A 23,302-nucleotide genomic window follows, 5' to 3' on the forward strand; every position below is an offset into this window, starting at 1 on the left:
GTTTGGATTTGTTAAAATTATGTGTGAAATAAGAAGGGGGTCCTGAAAAAATGTCATATGAATTAAGCATATAAACTTTAATGCATGAATGCCCAACTTCAAACATCTATTTAAACTACTCGGAACCCTCTTAGAGGCTTTATATTTTGTTCTGGTTTTTTTGTTTTGTTTTGTTTTTTAATTTTTTATTGGAGTATAGTTGATTTACAATGTTATGTTAGTTTCTGGTGTAGAGTGTTTTGTTTTTCTCATAGTTGAGATTGTCAGTGGTTATCTCTGACTATCTGAGGTAGTAACATAATCTGAAATGTTATTTGGCACTATCCATTTGCTGTCATGACTTTTCTAGAACTGTGACTGGCGGAGTGAGGGTTTAACAAATATTTGTTGTAAGAATAACAACATTCATTGATGAATGAAAGCAGGATGTGCAGTTTCTGTCCTACAAAATTCAGCTGCATGCCCAGTTTAGCAGAAGGTACATATCAGTATTAACTAAGAATGATGTGGATGAAAGCCAGTGTTGTCTGAAATCATTTTTCAGGGCTCGCAAACTCCAGGTCAAGGGCAACACGGGCCAGAGCAACTTTTTGTTTTATGTTTGCTAGTGCCTGTGGATCATACATGAATTCTCTAGTTCAGTGATCTCACCACTGCTTTGCTGTTTTTGTACTTGGCCGTGTCGTATGGTTAGGTTACCTGCTTGGTATACCCTAGGGGTGTTTAGATTTTCAGGTCCCTCAGTTGCTGTCTTACATAATCATTATTGAATATGCTCAGCATACGAAGCAGTACGAGATGGTGAGAAACATGTTCAAAACCCAAGCTCTTGATTCCCCTGCAGTTCCAAGTCTACTCTTCCCAGAGCCTCCCAATTCAGTAAGTGCCCTGCTTCAAATGTCTAAAATCTAAGGGCTGTTCCTCTCTTTCTTTCATATCCCACATTCACTCCACCGGCAAATTATACCACCCTTGAAAGATATTTAGAATTTAAGTATTTCTCATCACCCCTATTGCTACCACTTTGGTCTAACCTACCATTGCCTCTAGCCAGGACTATTGTAAGATCCCCTGACTGGTCTATCTGCTTCCATGTGTGCCCTCTTTCAGTTCTCCCCACAGGGAGATCCCTTTATTAAGGAAGTAAATTTCATAAGTTCTCTGTTCAAAACCATCTATTAGTTTCCCATGTCACTCAGTATAAAAGCTGAAGTTCTCTCCATGGCTTATAAGGCCCAGCACTTCCCTTTCCTCCACATCTCTGACCATCTCTCTTGTTACCCTCCTCCTTTTTCACTAGAAGCATCCACACTGACTCCCTCTTGTCCCTGGAACGCGCCCAACATGCTCCCACCTCATGGCCTTGGCACTTGCTTTTTCTCCTTTTTGGGCCCCCTCCCCCTGGATAACCAAATGACTCATTTCCTTCCCTCCTTCAGGTGGCTGCCCAAATGTCTGCATTTCAGACAAGCCTTCCACAACTACCCTAGCTAAAATAGTACTCCCCCATCATTTTCTAGCCCCTTTACCCTGTTTTTTGTCTTCACAACAACTCATTACCTAACTATTAAATATTTATTAGTCTGTCTTTTCCATCGAGAATGTAATCTTCTTGGGAGTTCCCTAGTGGTCTAGTGGTTAGCATTAGGCACTTTTATTGCTGTGGCCCAGGTTCAATCCCTGGTCAGGGAACTAAGATCCCACAAGCTGCATGGCCTGGCCAAAAAAAAAAGTAATCTTCTTGAGGGGAGGGATTTTGTTCATTATTGCCTCTCGTGTATGTAGAGTAAGTCCTGGTGTTATGGGCTCAATCAACATTTGTTTACTAAACAAATGAATAAGTGAAAGAAAAAAATAACAAAGAGATGTATTCATTCAAGAAATATTTATTGTGTGTTAACTACATGTAGGCATTGTTCTAGGCCCTTGGAATACTTCAGTGAACAAACCAGAGAGATCCAGTCTTATGGAGGTCGGATATAGCAATGCATGGAGATGGAGGATACAGACAGGAGGCAGCCCAGGACGGTGGTTAGGAGCCCGACTCTGATGGCAGCTCACCTGGCTTTGAGGTTTCTCCCTGCCACTTGCCTATGTTGAGCAAGTTACTTAAGCCTCTGATGCTTCAGTTTCTCTCCGTCTGTCAAATTGGGGTGAAATATCTGTTGCATAAGGTTGGGGAGAATTACATGACAAGGTGCACATAAAACATTTGACACATGGCAAGGATTCAATAAATGTTGACCATTATTAGAGCAAATGAAGACATGGAAGCTAATAGTAATGGCTTTAGAGATGAATACAGTCCACACGAGGTTTTGTGAGAGGACCAAGGTGACCTGGTGCCTGAAGCTGCAGTGCTGAGTTTAGACTTTTGTGTTCAACACAAGAAACGGCGTCAGTTCAGAGAAAAGGCACAGAGGAAAAAGTCAAACTGAACGACTTGCTCTGTGAAAAGCTAGCATGTCCCTGGAGACCATTCAGATGGACCACTCACATAGCAGTAGCAGCAGCTTTTGTTTTGCTGTGGTAGGAAAAGCTAGTAGCTTTACTCCTATTGTGTTGAAGAAAAAGAAATATTTACATCGAAAAGGTACACTGTATCATTTTCTGATGCTTCAGAGAAACCACCACAACAAAACGGCTCCATTAAATTTATTTTGCTAATGGTGAAAATTAGAATTGAGTACGTAGAGCTAAGTGGAGTTAGACTGAGAGGGTGCTGAAGTTTCCTGTTAACATTAAAAAAGGCCTGTTTGGGTTTTTTTTTCTTGTTTTTCTGAAATGTCCTTTTAAAACCTTGTATGGAAAATTGCCATAGGTGTTGCTATTCCATCTAAAATACGGTCGTACACGGGAACACATCGTTTCCTCTGGAAGGGCAGCTCTGTCATAACTGGAAGTAAACGACGGCAATAGCTAAGCTTTTTTTTCTTTTTCTCGGCATGGTACCCCCGAATTTCAAGTAGAGGTAAAGTCGAGTCTACATCATAAAGGACGCATGGTCACCTATATATGTATTTCACATCTCTCAAATATTTAAAAGCTAAAGCTTTGGGAGATACAAAGTTCAAAGGATTCCCTGAGAAGGGTCAGACACTTCTACTCTGAGTTATTTGATTACAGAGAGAATTTGCATGTTCGGACAAAAATCTTATAACAGATGCTTCAAAAAGAGGGGGAATTAGCAAATCTGTCTATGATCAGCCTTGGTGAGAATTCTCTTGCATTAGTTATGCCCGGGAAAGCTTGACAGCCCAGTTTGCTAAAACTAGTCTGTCCCTGAGGGGTGAGTAGGAGGGAAAGGCAGGCACGCCAGGGAGGGGCTCCAGGTGGCCCTGTGTTCCGCCCCACCCGCCAAGGGCTGGGAGTTTGCTTTGGAAAAATGGCAGAATGAGCACCTGCAGTCTTAGATCATTCTTTCCTGGATCTCAGCTGGACTACCATCAGGCAAACTGCCCTGAAGAACCATCTGGAGATGTGAATATTCTCCTAAACAACTTCTTGGGCAAAGACAGACACAAGAGGGGTGGGGTGCTAGTCTTTCTTAGCCATTTCATGAGCTGATTACAAAAGGGGAACTTGGGGCTTCCCTGGTGGGGCAGTGGTTGATAGTCCGCCTGCCGATGCAGGGGACATGGGTTCGTGCCCCGGTCTGGGAAGATCCCACGTACCGCGGAACGGCTGGGCCCGTGAGCCATGGCCGCTGAGCCTGCGCGTCCGGAGCCTGTGCTCCACAACGGGAGAGGCCACAACAGTGAGAGGCCCGCGTACCGCAAAAAAAACAAAAGGGGAACTTGGAACTTTAAGTTTGTTTATTATATTGTTTACTTGTACTGGAAAGAAGTGAAAAGAGCTACAATATGTTTTAGCTTGTTTATGGTATATTTTGTCGTTTAGAATTTTTATACTTTAAATCAAATTGATCATCTTTTTCTTCATCTTTTGCATTTTGTGTATTATTTGGAGTACGAAGTTGGAAAACTAGTTAACAATGTACAAAATGTTGACGAGCACATACCACCAACCCAGCAATTCTACTGCTATGGATATATTCTGGAGAGACTCCTCTGTGAATGCACAGGCAAACATATACAAAGGTGTTTTTTGTATCGTTTATAAGAGCAGAACGTTGGGAACAATCCAAATGTCACCGAATAGGGAAATGGATCAGTAAATTGGAGCAAGTTACATAATGTTCTTACAATAGTGTGGCAAAGACTGTGAATCAGTCACCAGAATTGTTTTCTCTTCTGGGGCAAAGCATTTCACACGCATGAAGATGGATGACGAATTTCACTCATTCACCAGGTGTGTGATGAATGGCTACGAGGTGTTAAGTACTATGCTAGGTGCTGTGGATACGGCGACAGAACATCTGCTTTCACGAAGCTTATAGCCTGGCCATCTTCGTACTTTACTAACCAAAGTATGATCCTAAAATTTATTTAGAGTTATCTTTAGATCATTTTAGCAGTTGGTTTGGTCTTGGAGTCAATTATTAAATTACACTGACAAATATTCAAGTTAATGTCAAGTGATTTTACTAAGAACAGAGCAAATCCTTGGCTTTCTAGTCAACCTTGGCTTCTCTGATTCTACTGCTGGCCCTTCCTGAAGGTCTCATCACAAGGAGAAAGGAGAGTTGATAAAATCACTCCCACTAGGATCTTTCTAGAGACTTAACATGTTGCTCCAGCCTCTTAGAGCATTTCCTTTTTAAGAGAGAAAATTCTCAACCCAAAGCAATGGTACTGCAAGTATCAAATTCTTTTATCTACCCCTCAGAACTCTTTTCTTTCATTGAAGTCAGTGATTCTCAGCCCCAGCTGCACATTAGAATGACCTGGGGAATGATTCTAAAAACACTGTTGCCTGAGCCCCAATCAAGACCAATTAAATCAAAATTCCCAAGGGTACAGCCTGGGACTTGGAATTTTCGAAGAGCTCCCGTGGTAACCTTAATAGGCAGGTGTGGTTGAAATCAATCAAAATGTCCATCTCAAGGAAAATCTTGCAGTTAGCTAATGCATAAACACCACAGAGGGACAAACAGGAGATTGAAAAGGCAGTTCTTAAATCGTGATGGTATTCATCTATAAAAGTTAAGATTGGGGAAGTGATTGAGAGAGCAGGCTCTGGAGTCAGGCTAGGCAAGTGTGTGTCAGTGACGCCCACACTAGCTGTGTGGGCGTGTACATCAATCCCTTGACCTGTAAAATGGGGGCAAGAATAATACCTACCTCTCATAGGACCACTATGAATAGAAATATTTAGAACAGTGTCTGTCCATTACCATTATATCCTTCCAGTACTGCTTCAAATTTCACCTACTCTGTAAAACTTCCTTTGAATCACTCAGAAGGAGTAAACCACTTGCTTCTCTGGCCTCATACTTTCTCCACTGAGACTAATATTATTTAGCTATTTATCACTTCGCATTGCAGTTGATGTTCTTCCTGTCTATCTCCCTCTTATGATAGTTGCTCTGCGGTATGTGGGATCTTCCCGGACCGGGGCACGAACCCACGTCCCCTGCATCGGCAGGCGGACTCTCAACCACTGCGCCACCAGGGAAGCCCACACTTTTCCTATTTTAACTCTCTGAGAAAGGAGAAGCCACCTGAAGAGTTCTGCAAGCTACCACCACCACCTCTACACACCACCTGCTTCCATGCCAATACACCCACCTTCCCTCTGTTGCCACGGATAGATGACCCACTCTCCTAGTAAAGGCCACCCCCGCCACTGGTCCATGAGGTCTCATCCGTTCTTGTCTACTGAGATACCTGCCTTCTAGGCTTGAGCAATATCAGTGAAGTGTCTGGTGTTTATGGTGACTCTAAGAGGCAGATGGTCCTCAAGATTGCACAGGGACACTGGAGTTCTATAGACTTCACTTCTTACCTAGGTGTTACTCATTAAAAATAAAGGAAAACCCTATACCCAGAAGGCCTCAACTTTAATATTAACAATAATGTTAATATTAATTTGGGGCCATTATCCATCCATTAACATTAATGTTAATATTAAAGTTAATAGTAATATTAATAGTAGCAAGGGAAAAAGCAAGTCTCAGCCAGAACTTGTGAGCCTTACCAGAATGTGTAAGGTACTGGGCAAGTTATTTAACTTCCCTGGGCCTCAGTTTCCTCTTTTGTAAAGCAAATCATTGTAAAGATTCAATGATACAGAGCTTAGCACAAATGTCTGGCACACAGTAAGTGTTCAATAAATATTGGCTCTTGTTCATCCAAGTCTTTCCTTAAATATTTTTTTCTTAGAGAGCCCTTCCCTAACCACACTGTCTAAAATAGTATCAGTCATGTCACTCTCTTTTAACCTGCCTCATTTATCTTCTTCACAGAACTTATCGCTACCAAACATTATGACCGTGTGTGTGCGCGCGCGCGCGCGTGTGTGCGTGTTAGCGACTGCAGATAGAGATGATTAATTATAGGGAATGACATGATTTTCAGGCAATTTATTCATTTATTTTAACAAGAAACATTTGAGTTTCTCCTAAAAATGCTCATTTTGCTCTGTTTCTATCAAATGCCATGGCGCTTTTCTTATTTCTGCAGTTAGCAGTGGAAAGAAAAGCTCCACCTCATTGAACACACACAAAAACCTTTGAATAGGTCCAATTATGTTAAAGGCTAAAATGGTAAAGCAAGTTGAATAGGCATGCTCCACTCCTGAACTGAAGTTTTGCTGTTTCAAGGAAAAATATCTTTGACTGATAAACATTTACTCTTTAATCTACCACATACAATAAAGGGAAAGTGGCCAAAATGGTGAGCAAAGGAAACCTAAATTTATAAAGAACCATTTAAATAAGAAATCAGGTTGGCACAAAATGGGTCCCATTCTAATCTCATATTTGATGGAAAGCTCTTGTTCTCGCAAGACCTAGGATTAGGATTCAGCACCGAAAATGTTTGCATTTTACTTAACTTACCTGCCCATGTGAAATAATTTCATGGTCAATATGAAGATATGTTGGCTTATCAAACCACTTGCCTGGGAAATAGAGTCAAAGAAATGTTTTGGAAGTGCTCATGGCTCTTTGTGTATGTGAGAGACAGACAGACCAAGATGGACAGGAAGACACAGAAAGAGAGGCAGGAAAGGCAGTGCTCTATTTCTAAATCATATTTTAAGAGTTTTTCCATTAAATTTTTGTCCTTTAAGGTAATATGCTGTAAATGTCCTCAGGTGGAATACTTGAATACTAGTGCTGAACCATTATGTTTGAGCAAACCATGGATAGGATATACCTAACTATCTCAACTCACTTACATAGTCAAGGATTCCACAGTGTACTTGCTCTCACTCCCTCCCTCTTCACTTCACTCCTTCTTTTCACTGCCTGTGCTCAGGTGTACCCATGCTAAACAAAACCAACAACGCCCTCCCACCCTCACCAAAACTATCAAACCTCTTCCTTCAATCCTGTTAATCTTCTCCTTCACTTGAATGGCAGTGTTCTTTAACTCATTTATCTTTGCGGTCTCCTCTTCCTTGTGACCTACTCATATCCTAACATCTTATATAATTTCTGTCTGATACCCCACTAAAATTGTCCTTTAATAATATGTATTCTTAATCACCAAATCCAATAGCTTCTCCTCCGTTTTTATTCTCCTTGACTTCCCTGGCATTTGATGATTAAAAAAAACTTGACAGAGTTACAGATGTAGAAAACTAACTTATGGTTACCAGGGGGTAAAGGAGGGGAGGGATAAATTGGGAGATTGGGATTGACATGTACACACTACTATATATAAAATAGATGACTAATAAGAACTTACTGTACAGCACAGGGAACTCTACTCAATACTCTGTAATGGCCTATATGAGAAAAGAATATAAAAAAGAGTGGATATAGGTATAACAGATTCACTTTTCTGTACACCTGAAACTAACACAACATTGTAAATCAACCATACTCCAATAAAAATGTAAAAACAAACAAAAACTTGATCCCTCCCTTAACACTCCTACCCTGGATTATAGGACTGCTCTCCACTCTCCTCTGCTTCTTCTGACTCCTGTAAACCCCTAAAAGTAGGTGTTTCTCAAGGTTCTCTTCTCTCTTTAAAGACTTTGCTTTGAGGGTCTTACCCACTCCCACAGGTTCAACTGTTGAGGGAAGAAGGCTCCCCAATTCTCCTTCATTCTTAGCCTCTGCTGCCACCTCAAACTTCTTATGTCCAAAACCAAGCCCAACATTTTCCCCTGAAGTTGTGCCTTGAGACTTTCTCCTTATATCTGATTAATGAGACCACTGTTTTCCCAGTCTAAATTAAAAGACTTCTGTGGCTTCTCCCTCCCCCCATCTAATGAGATGTCAAGCGCCATGGTGTCTACTTCCCTATACCCCTCCCATCACTCACTCTCTGCTTTATCACCACTCTAACTCAGCCTCTCATTGCCTTTTCCTGGGCCATTACCTTAATTTCCTAATACTCTGCACCCCCCCGCCTCCATTCTCTCTTCTTTTAGTGCAACTGTAGCCACGGACAGCCGTAAGCCCGTGCTCAGAAGCCTTCAGTGGCCTTGCATTGCCTACTAAACTAAATATAAATGAAGGGGACCTCAGTTACATTAGGATGTCTATGAAAAGAGAAAGAGGGATAGTAGACTGCTCCGCTGCACATTAATGTCAGCGGAATTGTGTCCTATGGAAGTGTTTCACCTAAAGGGGGATATAAGAAACACTGAGTTTAATCAGAATACAGTGATCAGGGATGGGGAATGATCAATGACCGTATCATATAACAAGTGGTTTAAAAAAATGGAGATATTTTGGCCATAAGGACCACAGCTTTGAAAAAAAAAAAAATAGGTGACTTTGGAAATGGACTTTGTTCTGTGTGGCCATAAGAGGTAGAACTTGAACAAATAAGTTGGAGCCGTAAGAAAAATGATTTAGGCTCAATATAAAGAGAAAATAGAACCAACCAAAGTTGGGACAGGAACTCTCAAGAGGTAGCAGATTCTGTTATCAGAGGTGGTTATTTAAACTAGATGCGTTTGTGCGAATGTTATAGAGTTGACTCAAGAATATACTTCTTTTCAGTCAGGCAGTTGTTTGTTTGCATAGCTCTTTCTCAGTCTAGCAGGCAAGACCAGCCCACTTTTCCAGCTTTCTCTCTCAATTTCCATACATATCTGTGCTATTTCCTAGCTGTAATTTCCTTGACTTACAGTTTCTTCTGTCAAAATTTTACTCATTTTTCAAGGGCCAAATCTTTTTTGATTTTATTAAGTTTAGTTGATTTACAAGGCTGTGTTAATTACTGCTGTACAGCAAAGTGATTCAGTTATACACATAGAGACATTCTTTTTTATATTCTTTTCTACTATGGTTTATCACAGGATATTGAATACAGTTCCTGTGCTATACAGTAGGACCTTGTTGGTTATCCATCCTATACTTAATAGTTTACATCTGCTCATCCCACACTCCCAGTCCTTCCCCCCCAACCCCCCTCCCCTTTGGCAACCACAGTCTTTCCTCTACGTCTGTGAGTCTGTTTCTGTTTTGTAGATAGGTTCATTTGTGCCATATTTTAGATTCCACATATAAGTGATGTCATATGGTATTTGTCTTTCTCTTTCTGACTGACTTCACTTAGTATGATCATCTCTAGCTGCATCCATGTTGCTGCAAATGGCATTGTTTCATTCTTTTCTATGGCTGAGTAGTATGCCACTGTCTGTATTATATGTACCACATCTTCTTTCTCCATTCATCGATGGACATTTAGATTGTTTCCATGTGTTGGCTGTTGTGAATTGTGCTGCTATGAACATAGGGGTGCATGTGTCTTTTTGAATTATAGTTTTGTCCAGGTATATGCTCAAGAGTGGGATTGCTCGATCATATGGTAATTCTATTTTTAGTTTTCTGAGGAAGCTCCACACTGTTTTCCATAGTGGCTGCACCAACTTACATTCCCACCAACAGTGTAGGAGGGTTCCCTTTTCTCCACACCCTCTCCAGCATTTATTCTTTGTAGATTTTTTGACGATGGCCATTCTGACCAGTGTGAGGTGGTACCTCATTGTAGTTTTGATTTGCATTTCTCTAATAATTAGTGATGTTGAGCATCTTTTCATGTGCCTACTGGCCATCCGTATGTCTTTTTTGGAGAAATGTCTACTAAGGTCTTCTGTCCATTTTTCGATTACGTTGTTTGTTTTTTTGTCATTGAGTTGTATGAGCTGTTTGTATATTTTTGAGATTAGGCCCTTGTCTGTCGCATCATCTGCAAATATTTTCTGCCATTCCATAGTTTGCCTTTTCACTTTTTTTATGGTTTCCTTTGCTGTGCAAAAGCTTGTAAGTTTGATTAGGTCTCAAGGGCCAAATCTCATGTTACCTTTTTAAAGAAAATTTCTCTCCTCCTTTCTCAGACCCCACCATGAATTTTTGAGTTGTTCTTCCACTCCAAAACTTCAGTGCTTCATGTATCCGTTTTGAGGCATTTAATATTCTTGCTCATGTTATTGGTGTATATTTCTCCTTTTGCCTAATAGGATGTCAACTTCATGGGGCAGGAATTACCTTTATGTCCTCTATAGGACCTGGTATAATAAAATTCCTTTCTTAATCATTCAGCATACATTTCTTTTTCTTTAGAATTAAAAGACTATACTAAATCAACTCTAAAGAGCCTTCCAACCTAAAAAAAAAAGTCTGTGAATCTGGTTCTAGAACTTATTTAATAATGAATGTACAAAGACCTCCTTGTGCCCATATTGACTATGAGTGCAGAGTCACATATGCTGATGTCACACTGGTGTTGTAAGAAAGTTTTTAAAATCTGATTTTGCAAAGTAGGTGACTTTATTTTTTAAGAACTTTTGCAACATTCCTCTTGAAATATACAAAATATGTTCCTGATAGAATTTTGAACATTAAAAGAATTGCACATCTGGTTATATTTTTATGAAATTAAGTGTCATTAAACCAGCGCTCCACAAAGTTAAAGGTTGTATAATTAAGAACATACAAAAGGTAAACGTGAACTCTGGCAAGACTTAAGAAAGGGAACATCTTATTGTGATATATCAGAAATTTTTATCGCTCATCTATCTCTACCACTTCTTCCTGCTCTTTATAGCAGTACAGAACATTTCCATTGTTGCCGATTTCTGCTTGGCAAGTTGCTTCCAAGAGTCCAGATGTTTCTCACTGTGCATTTATAGAAACGGGTGCTGTCTGAATTTCAGAAGAAGGGCTCTAAGACTAGGTTAGATAAAACAAGGAAAAAAACAAAACAAAACTCAGAGCAACTTAGAAAACTAAGCCTGAATTTTTTATTTGTTTCAACTATTTCCCCCCTTTCCTCTTCCCATCTGTGTTCGGTTCTCGATGACTCAGATTAGTGGGGCTAAAAGCCAAATTTGTTGAAAGTCATGACCTCCACCTCCAGGAAAATCCAAGTATATGGGAGTCTAGTGGGATGGTTTGCTCAGGTCAGAAGGGTCTTTTACTTTTGGTCCTTCTTAGGAAACAATCTTTGGAATCTTTTGACTGTTAGTCATTAAAAGCCCCTTAGAAAAAGTTTGAGAGAAAACCCTTCCATGCGGGTCTGAGGCAAACGTGATGCTACAAAGAAGAGAAAGTCCTGCAACTCCCTCACCTCGTGGGCACCTCAGGAATGAACGAAACTCAGTGATTTTCCTAAGGCACGGCTTATGTTTTCTGCCGCTTGCCCCTCTATCCTCTGACTTCCCCTCCCTCTCAGCCTAAACAAGAGAAAGTCATAATGATATGGGTCCAAAACCAATCAGCAAGAAGGTTGCGAGTGTTCTTCTTTTCACCTGGATGCATGCTCTTAAGAAAGAAAAATTCAGGATTAACAAGTTGCAACCAGAGTCACGCTGCCCAATTACTTTCACGCTGCCCAGAAAGTATGATTTCATACTTTTCTGATGAATTGATGAAGAGGCTAAAATATACTAAAATTTCATATGGCCCCCCCTTCCTGCTTTTTCTGGTATTATTAATTAAATAAAATAAATTTCTAGATATAAAAGGAGCATGGTTAAAAATAATCAAACTTTCTGACATTACCTAAAATATGCTTTCTAACATTGTGGCATAGGCATTAAAGTGTTGACAGACCATTCAGAAAAGAATTAACTTGGTTTTCAGCAAGAGTAGAACATGAGGACTGATGATTAAGTATCGATTTTCTTTTCTTATAAACTTGTACCTTGTGTTTCAAAAGCATTAGCTTTGTTTTGCAGGAGAATTGAATCTTCTCTATGATTTCTCTGTAGTAACGTGGGTAGGATAATGGTGGCTGCTTTGGGCTCAGCCTTGGTGTAAAACACTTCTGCCAGTGCAGAGACTTATAGAGTAAGTGGACGTGGGGTATCTGCACCCTGAATAATTGCTGTATGCAATCTACACTCTCTTAAGTCTAATTGGTAGACTAGAAAGCATTTTTTATAATTATTCCATGTGGAATAGTCTTGCCATAAAGATTTTAAACCTCATAATCCCTTCCTGGAAACTTGTCTGGTATCTAGAACATCAAAGCAATAATTAGACTCTTTACTCTTAATGTAAACAATTTATAAAATGAAAGATGAAGCATAATAAAAAAAAAGCTTATGTAAAGTTTATGTAATTTAAAAATAAGTAAAATGGGGACCTCCCTGGTGGCGCAGTGGTTAAGAATCCGCCTGCCAATGCAGGGGACATGGGTTTGAGCCCTAGTCTGGGAAGATCCCACATGCTGCGGAGCAACTAAGCCCATATGCCACAACTACTGAGCCTGCGCTCTAGAGCCCGCGAGCCACAGCTACTGAGCCTGTGAGCCACAACTACTGAAGCCTGGATGCCTAGAGCCCGTGCTCCGCAACAAGAGAAGCCACCACAATGAGAAGCCCACACAACGCAACAGAGTAGCTCCTGCTTGCCGCAACTAGAGAAAAGCCCACGCGCAGCAACGAAGATCCAGCACTGCCAAAAATTAATTAATTAATTAATTAATTTAAAAAAAGAAGTAAAATGAATGAACTTATATCTACCACCCAGCTTGAGAAATAGAACAAATAGAGCATTAACAATGTCTTGAAGTCACCTGTGTGTCCATCCCCAATCCCAGCCCCCAGTAGGCACCATCAAACATTACCCTGAGTTTTGTGTTTATCAGTTCCTTGCTTTTCTTTGCAATTTTACCACTTATATATGTATCTCAAACATGTGTGTAATTCTGTGAGTTTTTAATTTTATATAAAAGAAATCATACTTTTCTCCTGGTGACTTGTTTTCCTTAATGTGTTTATGAGATTCATGCATGTGGATGTGTGTAGCTCCAGTTAATCTATTTCTGACAGTTCTATAAATAGAAATGTTATTCTTTCTCCTATTGATCAACATTTGGATTATTTCCAAAATTTTGCTGTTATAAATGATGTTATTAACAGCCTTACATATGTATCTTGGACAGTAATTGCCAGGTTATAGGGCATAAATGTCTTAGCTTTGCTAGATAATGCTCCAGTTGTTTTTTAATTTGGTCTCCAGCAGCTTATGGGAGTTTCTGTTCTTCCATAGCCTCACCAAGACTTGATATTGTCATACCGTTTTTTTTTCTTTTTTTTTTTTTTTTTTTTTTTTTTTGCGGTACGTGGACCGCTCACTGTTGTGGCCTCTCCCGTTGCGGAGCATAGGCTCCGGACACTCAGGTTCAGCGGCCATGGCTCACGGGCCCAGCCGCTCCGCGGCATGTGGGATCTTCCCAGACCGGGGCACGAACCCGCGTCCCCTGCATCGGCAGGCGGACTCTCAACCACTGCGCCCCCAGGGAAGCCCAATATAACATCCTAATATAGGAGCACCTAAATATTAACAGACATAAAAGGAGAAATTGCCATAAATACATACATATAGACAAATAATTACCATATAGTTTAAGGGCAATAATAGAAGCAGGAACAAGGTGAAAGTCACATAGAGGAGAGAGTGATTAACTCAGAATTCAGGGTTTTAGGGGAAGGTATCACAGAAGAAGGAAGTGTCCAAACTAATGAGTAGAAAATTTCCAACCAGAGGAAACAGGCTGGGCAGAAGCCTGGAGGTTACAATGAGTTCAGTGATTCATTATTGCCGGAGCTTTAAGCACAAAGGGGAAGCATGAAGAGAGATGAGGTTCCAGAGAAAGTCCAAGGTCAGATCACAAAGGGTACCCTATGGCTTATCAAGGAGTTTGAGCTTTATTCTACAAGCAATAGGAGGCCCTTTAAGTATGGGGACATGATCAAATCTATGTTTCAGGAATACTACCTTCAAGCTGTTGTGGAATTTAGGTTGCTAGCTGTATAGTGGGTACTAGGGTTGGCTTGATTGATAGTAACCCAAAATAACACTACTTTAAAACGCTATGTCCAGAGATCCAGTTCAAGGCTAATATGGCATCAGAGTCCCCATGGTGTCAAAGACTCAGACTCTTTTTATATTGTTGCTCTCGTGTGTGGCCCCAATCTAATGTCTAAGATGGCAGTATCCACAATACAGGCAGCAAACTTAAGTAGGGACACAGTAAAAGAGGGCAAACTGTGCCCACCAACTGCCTTCTTAAGAAGATTCCCAGAAACTGCCACATGACCCTTCTACTTACCTCCCATTGGCCAGAGCTTAGTCACATGGTCACACCCAGCTGCAAGGTAATCAGGGCAGTGTAGCAGAAAAAAACAGAAATGCAGGCAACTGGCAGGTTTTGCCACTGAGAAATAAGACATGGAAGCAAGGCGGGGTGGCAATAAAGAGACTACTGCAGTATTGCAGTGAGAAATAATAGGGACTGTGTTTGTGAAGATGAAGGGTGAAGGCAAGATCTGAGAGCTGTTTGGGGAGCAGATAGTTTAAGAGTTGGTGATCTAGTGAATGGGGTGATGGCTCTTGGTTTCTGGCTTGAGTGATTGAGTAGCTAGAAGTATCACCATGGGGAATTTTCACCATCATAAAACAGATAGAAGAAAAAAAAAATGAGAAACAAAAAGCAAAATCATTTAGATTTGACTTAAAAGCAAAAGGGGAGATACAAGTATCCAAATAACATAGGATGTTGGGCATTTCCTTCCATTCAAGACAGTGGGATAGGAAAACTTCCAGACCTAACTGACACAAGCACTGAGGGCAAGTGAGTTCATCCTCTGGACCTTAATTTTCTCATCTGTAAAATAAGGAAGTTTCACTAGACAATGTCTAAGTTCTCATCAGCTGTAAAACTATTTGATTCACTAATCAAACCAATCACCTGTACTAACCATCAGGATGAAGTACACAACCTTGCGTCACTCCAGTCCATGCATTCCTTGCCAATGGAGAAGAGAAACTGAGGCAATATCTTAAAGTTCAAGTAAACACAATTTCCTGTGTAATTGTTTCACGTCTCTTTTCAACCTGGCTGTTGGAAACCTAGTTTAGTGCAGTGTGGTAACTTTGGCAAATTTACAAAATCTCTCATTAAGGTGGAGGTGGTTTTGCAAATTTCATTTCAAGATCACTTTAGAAGGTTTTACTTGGGGGAAAAGGATTACTTTTCCTATTATGTACATAAGTCTACATGTGGTAGCCTAAAATATCTCCCTTGAGTTAAGAAGTATTTTCCCTTTTGGTTGGTCAAGTACACGTTGTTCCACCTACTACAAAGGATTAAAATGACTTGTTTCATCACAGAGCAAAGTAATGGCCACAGCATGTTATTTTTGGCAGAAAGAACACTTTGTAATTGCTAATTTCCTATATCCAAATTCAGCTGAAGATTGCAGCCTGAGTCTACGGTACTTTGCAAGTCTTAACAAGCAGGACCCAAGGATGCTACCAGGCTTTGTAAAATGCCAGTGAATCAAGACTAGCAGGGAGTTTGCTAAGGATGAGCCTTTAGAAAGGAATGTTCAAACCCAAGACCCCAAATGCCTTATGGAGATGTGAAAGAGTCTGCAGGACACAACTAGTAGACCCAGATGTTTGCTTTGGCGGGTGTCTCTCTTCTCATCTTCATTGTGTTCTGTGCTTACAGGCAGCTGTCCTCAGGGTCAGACTCTTTTTTAAAAAATCAGCAACTTAAATGAGAACCAGTAGTGTTTTCAGCAGGTATAATCCATTTTACTTGGAAAGTGTTTCAACTACTATTTCTTTTGATACAAAAAAGTTTGGAAATCTGATATAAATATAATATTTTTGAACTCATCTCTTAGCACCAAATTTACATTCCTCAGCCAAAGAAAAATATTCTTTACTGAATAAGTATTAGATCTCCGTCTACTGTGAAAACACACATTTTCTAAGTGGCCAAAAGAAAACAAATGCTAATAAAACTATGATGATATAATCAACTTTGAAGCCACAGTTTTATATCCCTCTGGTTCCCAAATAATCTTCAACCCTGTCAGCTGTATTTTTTAATTAATTATCCTTTGCACTTGAAAAACAGGCCTTAAAATGCAAATGTCTTTACTCTTGATCAAAGCATTACATTTAGGCCCATTTTCAGGATATGGGACCTGGAGTTCGGGGTTACACCGATACCGCCGAAATACTGCATACCTGATTAGGTTTATAAAATATCTTAAATTATGCAAAATCTGTGAATTCTCAAAATCCCAAACACTGTGTAGGACTTTGCCAACCAAAAACTTGAGATGTGTGCAAGAGCCACTGTGCTATTCGGCAAAAAGAAAAGGCTCGTGTAACCACTGAGCAATACTCAAGGCCAGGGGTTCCCAAGCCCCAGGCCACGGACTGATACCAGTTCGTGGCCTGTGAGGAACCGGGCCGCACAGCAGGAGGTGAGCAGCAGGCAAGCAAGCGCAGCTTCACCTGTATTTACAGCCGCTCCCCATCGCTTGCCTTACCGCCTGAATTCAGCCTTCTGTCAGACCAGCAGCTGCATTAAATTCTCATAGGATCACAAACCCTACTGTGAACTGCACATGCGAGGGATCTAGGTTGCGTGCTCCTTGTGAGAATCTAATGCCTGATGATCTGAGGTGGAGCTGAGGCGGTGATGCTAGCGTTGGGGAGCAGCTGCAAATACAGGTTACCATTAGCAGAGAGGTCTGACTGCACAGAGACCATAATAAATCAACTGCTTGCAGACTCATAGCAAAACCCTATCAGTGAGTGGCAGGTGACAGTTAAGCTGCATCTGGTGGCAGGCTTTCAGTCAGAATCTGACACGTATTTTAGTCCGTGCGTGGCCCACCCATTATTTTATTTACCTCTTCCATCCGCGCCTCTTTCCCACACTGCGCACTTGTCTCAGTCACAGTTTTGGTAAGCCCACAAGCTAACCCTAGCCAAAATGAGTAAAAAACAAATGTTGCTGGAGAGCTTCTTTGAAAAGGGGAAAGACACAATGATGAGACAGCAGAAGGCTCTAAGACTGCCAACAAAAAGAAAGCTGCATTTAAAAGAAAGTACCAAGAGTCCTACTTAAATCACGGGTTCATTGCAACAGGTGATTCACGTTCTCCACGCCCACTTTGTACAATGTGTGGTGACCCACTATCCAATGAAGCCAGGAAACATTCAAAACTGCTTCACCACATGGAGACCAAGCACCCTGCATTAAAAGACAAGCTTTTGGAGTTTCTCAAAAGAAAAAAAAATGAACATGAAGAACAGAAGGAATTATTGAAGGCCACCACTTCCTCAAATGTGTCTGCACCGAGAGCGTCATTCTTAGTGGCTAACCGCATTGCTAAAGCTGAGAAGCCCTTTACTATTTGTGAAGAGTTGATCCTGCCTGCTGCTAAGGACATTTGTCGTGAAATTTTAGGAGAGGCTGCAGTTCAAAAGGTGGCACGTGTTCCTCTCTCGGCTAGCACCATAACTAGACGAATTGATGAAACAGCAGAGGATACTGAGGCACAATTTTTAGAGAGGATTAATGAGTCACCGAGGTCCTCAATCCAGGTTGATGAGTCTACCGATGTTGACAACAAGGCAACAATGCTTGTTTTGTGCAATATATTTTTCAGGAGGACGTGCATGAGGATATGTTATATGCACTTTTGTTGCCAACCAACACTACAGCTGCAGAACTATTCAAGTCTGAATGATTACATAACAGGAAAACTGAATTGGTCACTTTGTGTCGGTGTATGCACAGACGGAGGTGCTGCCGTGACTGGACGGCTTTCTGGTTTCACTACTCAGGTCAAAGAGGTCGCTTCTGAACGTGAGTCTATGCACTGTGTCATCATAGAGAAATGCTGGCTACCCGAAAAATGTCACCTGAACTTAACAGTGTTTTGCAGGATGTGATTAAAATTATCAACCACATTAAAGTACATGCCCTTAACCCACGTCTGTTCACGCAGCTCTGTGAGGAGATGGGTGCAGAGCACACACGTCTTGTCTTGTCTGATACACAGAAGTGAGATGGTTTCTAAAGGTAGATCACTGGCCAGAGTTTCTGAGTTATGAGAGCCGCTCCAGAGATTTCTTTTAGAAAAACAGTCACCGCTGGAAGCACATTTCAGTGACACAGAATGGGTCGCAAAACTTGCTTACTTGTGTGACATATTCAACCTGCTCAACGAACTCAATCTGTCATTTCAGGGGAGAATGACAACTGTGTTCAAGTCGGCAGATAAAGTGGCTGCATTCAAAGCCAAACTGGAATCATGGGGGTGACGAGTAAATATTGGGATTTTTGACATGTTTCAAACATTAGCAGAGATTTTAAAAGAGACTGAGCCAGGGCCTTCTTTCTCCCAGCTGGGGCATGATCACCTGTCTCAGCTTTCAAAAGAGTTTGAGCATTACCTCTTAACTGCAAAAGACACCCGAACTGGGAAGGAATGGATCCGCGACCCATTTGTGAATAATCGACTTTGTCCGTGCTAGAAGAGGATCAACTGCTTGAGATCGCAAATGACGGTGGCCTTAAAGGTATGTGTGAGACAACTTCAAATCCCCATACGTTCTGGATTGAAGTCAAGGTGGAATATCCTGAGATTGCCACAAAAGCACTGCAAAGCCTGCTTCCATTTCCAGCATCCTGTCTTTGTGAAGCAGGGTTTTCTGCAGTGACGGCAACCAAAGCGAGATCACGGAGTAGACTGAACATAAGCAGGACACTTGGGTGTCACTGTCTCCCATCACCCCCAGATGGACCATCTAGTTGCAGGAAAACAAGCCTAGGGCTCCCACTGATTCTGCATGATGGTGAGTTGTATAATTATTTCACTATATATTACAGTGTAATAAGACTAGAAGTAAAGTGCACAATAAATGTAATGTGCTTGAATCGTCCTGACACCATCCCCCCACCCCACCCACCCCCCGCCGTCCGTGGAAAAATTGTCTTCCGTGAAACCGGTCCCTGGTGCCAAAAAGGTTGGGGACCGCTGCTCAAGGCCAAGCTTGTCCCTCCCTAGCAAGGTGACCTTGGGTAAACCAGTTAGCCTCTCTCACACCATTAATTTCTGATTGTTTCAGTTCTTTAAGTGAGAAAGATCATGAATATGTTGCATATGTTAGATAGATAGTCTATGCAATCTATATCTATCTATCATCTATCTATCTATATATCAACGTCTATCTATCAATCAGTAAACTAGCAGCTTAATTCCTGTAGTTGCTGAAGCCTAAATCCCAGGAGCCATCTTGTCTCTTCACCTCTCACAGCTCACTTCAAATCTACCACTGAATTCTGCCAGCATTTCCTTCAGAATGTACTCAGAATCTGACCTTGTCTCATCGCCTTCATTGCACATTGTTGAGCCCAGCACCACGAGCTCTCCTTCGATGATGGCATTCTTTTTTTTCTTTTAGCTCCTTCAAGCTATTTTCAATACAGAAGCCAACGTGGGCTTTTTAAAGCTGAAGTCAGATTGTTACCAAGCCTAAGCTTATACTGCTCGTCACGTGACAGGCCAATAATCGAGAGACGAGTTGTTGGGACAAGGAATAGTGACTTTATTTGGAAACCAAGCAAACTGAGAGGATGGCAGGCTCGTGCCCCAAAGAACCATCTTGCCTGAGTTAGTTAGAATTCAGGCTCCTTTTATGCTAAAAGGGGAGGGAGTAAAGTCAAACTCTTCCTGGTTCCCATCTGCTTCCCGAAAGATGTGTTCGTTTCTTCCTTCCTGCAGTCATTCACAGGTGGGCCTGGTGAGGATGTTTCCTGTGAGCTAAACAAAGGTATTTTAACTTAATGCTTATTACCTGGGAAGTAGGGTTCCCAGAGATGGACCATTAGGTATAATTTAATCTTACAGGCAACATCCCTTTAGTAATTAACTTGTAATAGAATACAAATGTTCTTCCCTATTACAAGATCCTGTCAGTCCTTGGCTCAGTGACCCATCAGACCCTGAGGATCTGGACTCTCCATCAGTCTCACTCCTCTCCCATCACTCTCTAACCCCTCCCCCCTGCCTCTGGTCCCTCTGCCCCAGCCTCACCAGCCTCTTGCCAGACAGCCCTTGCCTCAGATCTCTGTATTGTTGCTTCCTCTGCCAGCAGAGCCTGGTTTACTAACCCAAGTTTGAGTTAATAAGGACAAAATATTAACATTGAATCATTGGGAATGAAAAAGGTATAGTAAATCTAGAGCACATTTAAGAGTGAGATATTATAAAACTCAGTGACAAATTGAAGCAAGGGGATTAAAAAGGGTAAAAATAAATCTATGTTCCTATATTAACTAAAGATTTTTAAATATTTTGTTATATTATTAAATAACATTATATATTATGTAACATAAAGTTTTTCAGGTATGGAATTAGCATTTCAAAGTCAGCATTTCAAAGTATCTTCTAACTCTAAAATTCTATAATTAACCAGTACTAAAAAATAATTATGTAAATCAAATACATATATGCTTTCCCACATAACTGTGCTTATAGAATATTGATGCAGTCTTAATTAAATACCAGATTTAGGTTACTGTATGTAAGAAAAAAATTTTCAGCTATGTGGTCTTATGAGAAGTATTTTTCTACTTCCAGAAATAATTTACTGAGAACCAATGAACTTTTAATTTTCTTGCCTAGTGAGATCTCATTTTGAGCATTCCACCTTTCTCTTGAGAGACTGGATGTGTGTGTGTGTGTGTGTGTGTGTGTGTGTGTGTGTGTTTAATGAATTCACTAGTTCATCCACAAGCCAAAAAATTTAAGTGGGTCACCGATTTGGGGCAACTCAGCTACCTATTATTTCTTGTATGCATAAAGTAAGACTGGTATTTTTAAAAAAAGGAACTTGTATTTCAACCTACGTGGATCAGATAAAGAAAGGCTCTCCCTGCCTGTCCCATGACCCAATGCCAAGGAAGAAAAAAGTGTTTAAATAGTTCTAACTTCTTAATAGCCTATGCAGAGAGCAAGGCTTCTGCCTTTGCATCATGCTGCAGTTTCTTTAAAGCCGTATGTGCACAGCACGTTAGAGGAGCACTTGTTAAAAATGCAGATGTTTGAGCCTCATCCCAGACCTTCCGAAAGGGATCTCCAATGCTGGAGCAGGAATCTGCTCCCCTAGTTAACTTACATATGTTAAAATTTGAAGATTGCTGCATGAGCACCTAATGAGCATTGCTTGAGGATTCTAAGTCAATATATAGAAAATATTCCCTTAACATATCAGGCATATGTTTTGTGCTAGGCACTAGGCACTGTTAAGAGCACTGGGTATACAGTTGTTGTTATATTTATTGTTATTATTATTGTTATATAGCAGCTTTATTCAGAGGTCATTTATATACAGTACAGTTCACTCATTTAAAGTGTGCTGTTTAGCGGTTTGCAGTATATTCAGAGTTGTGCAACCATCCCAACAAATAATTTTAGAACATTTTAATCATTCTCAAAAGAATCTCCATACCCTTTAGCTATAAGCCCTCACCTCCACAGCCCAAGGCAAACACTAATCTAGCTTCTGTCTCTATGGATATGCGGTAAACATTTGTGTACAAGTTTTTGTGTTGACATATTCTCTTAGGTTCTTACATAGAGTGGAATTGCTGGGTCAAATTGCAACTCTGTGTAACTTTTAGAGCAACTGTCAAACTGTTTTCCAAAGTAGCTGCACCATTTTACATTCCTACCAGCAATGTTTGAGGATTCTGATTTCTCTACATTCTCACCGACACTTCTTATTATCTGTCTTTTTGATAATAGTCATTCTAGCATGTATGAAGTGGTATTGATTTGAATTTCTGCCATGACTATGTCAAGCATCACTCCATGTGCTTATTGCCCACTTGTATATATTCTTTGGGGAAATGCCTATTCAGATCCTTTGCCAGTTTTTTAAATTGAGTTATTTATCTTTTTGTTATTGAGTTGTAAGCATTCTTCCATATAGTCTAGATAGTCCCTTATCAGATATATGATTTGCAAATATTTCCTACCATTCTGTGGATTTTTTCATTTTCTTGATAATGTCCTTTATTACACAAAAGTTTTTAATTTTGATGAATTCCAATTGATTTTTTCTTTTGTTGCTCATGCTTTTGGTGTCATATCTAATCATCTGTTTCCAAATCTGAAGTCATGGAGATTTACTCCTGTATTTTCTTCCAAGAGTATTATAGTTTCAGCTCTTACTTAGATTTTTGATCATTTGAACTAATTTTTGTATATGGTTTGAAGTAGGAATCCAACTTTATTCCACTGCATGTGAATGTCCAGTTGTCCCAGCACCATTGGTTGAAAAGATTATTCTTTCCCTCATTGAATAGTTTTAGCACCCTGTAAAAAGTCAATTGACCATAGATGTCAGAGTGTATTTCTGGATTCTCAATTCTATTCCACCGATCTATATATCCATTCTTATGCCAGTACCATACTGCCTTGACTATGGTGGCTTTATAGTAAGTTTTAAAATCAGGAAGTGTGAGTCCTTCAACTTTGTTTCTCTTTTAAAAGATATTTTGGCTATTCTGGGCTCGTTGAGTTTCCACATGAATTTTAAGTCAGCATGTCAATTTCTACAAAGAAGCTAGGTAGGATTCTGATAGGGATTATGCTAAATTTGTAGATCATTTAGGGGAGTATAGCCATCTTAACAATGTTAAGCCTTCCAATCTATAAACATAAGATGTCTTTCTATTTATTGAGATCTTATTTAATTTCTTTCAACAATTTTTTATAGTTTTCTAATGCTATTGTAAATGGAATTTTTCTGAATTTTATTTTTAATTGCTCATACAAGTATATAGGAATAAAATTGACTTTTGCATATTGATTTGTATTGTGCAACCTTGCTGAACTTCTTTATTCTAATATTTTTTAGCAGATTCATTAGGATTTTCCATAT

The 23,302-nt window shown here is 40.3% G+C and overlaps 1 protein-coding gene and 1 long non-coding RNA gene across 4 annotated transcripts in view; one reads left to right on the forward strand and one right to left on the reverse strand.

Annotated features, from left to right (window-relative positions):
• Window positions 1-23,302, forward strand: part of LMNTD1 (lamin tail domain containing 1) — a 434,715-nt gene that overhangs the window by 333,277 nt on the left and 78,136 nt on the right. The window lies entirely within an intron of this gene.
• The window catches only part of LOC109550189 (uncharacterized), a 169,453-nt gene continuing 166,048 nt past the window's right edge, over window positions 19,898-23,302 (reverse strand). The window contains exon 3 of the long non-coding RNA XR_012324493.1: window positions 19,898-20,175. This is a non-coding gene — a long non-coding RNA (uncharacterized lncRNA). The remainder of the gene's footprint in view (window positions 20,176-23,302) is intronic.

Source organism: Tursiops truncatus, chromosome 11 (assembly GCF_011762595.2).
Source record: "Tursiops truncatus isolate mTurTru1 chromosome 11, mTurTru1.mat.Y, whole genome shotgun sequence".
In the NCBI taxonomy this organism is placed as follows: Eukaryota; Metazoa; Chordata; class Mammalia; order Artiodactyla; family Delphinidae; genus Tursiops; species Tursiops truncatus.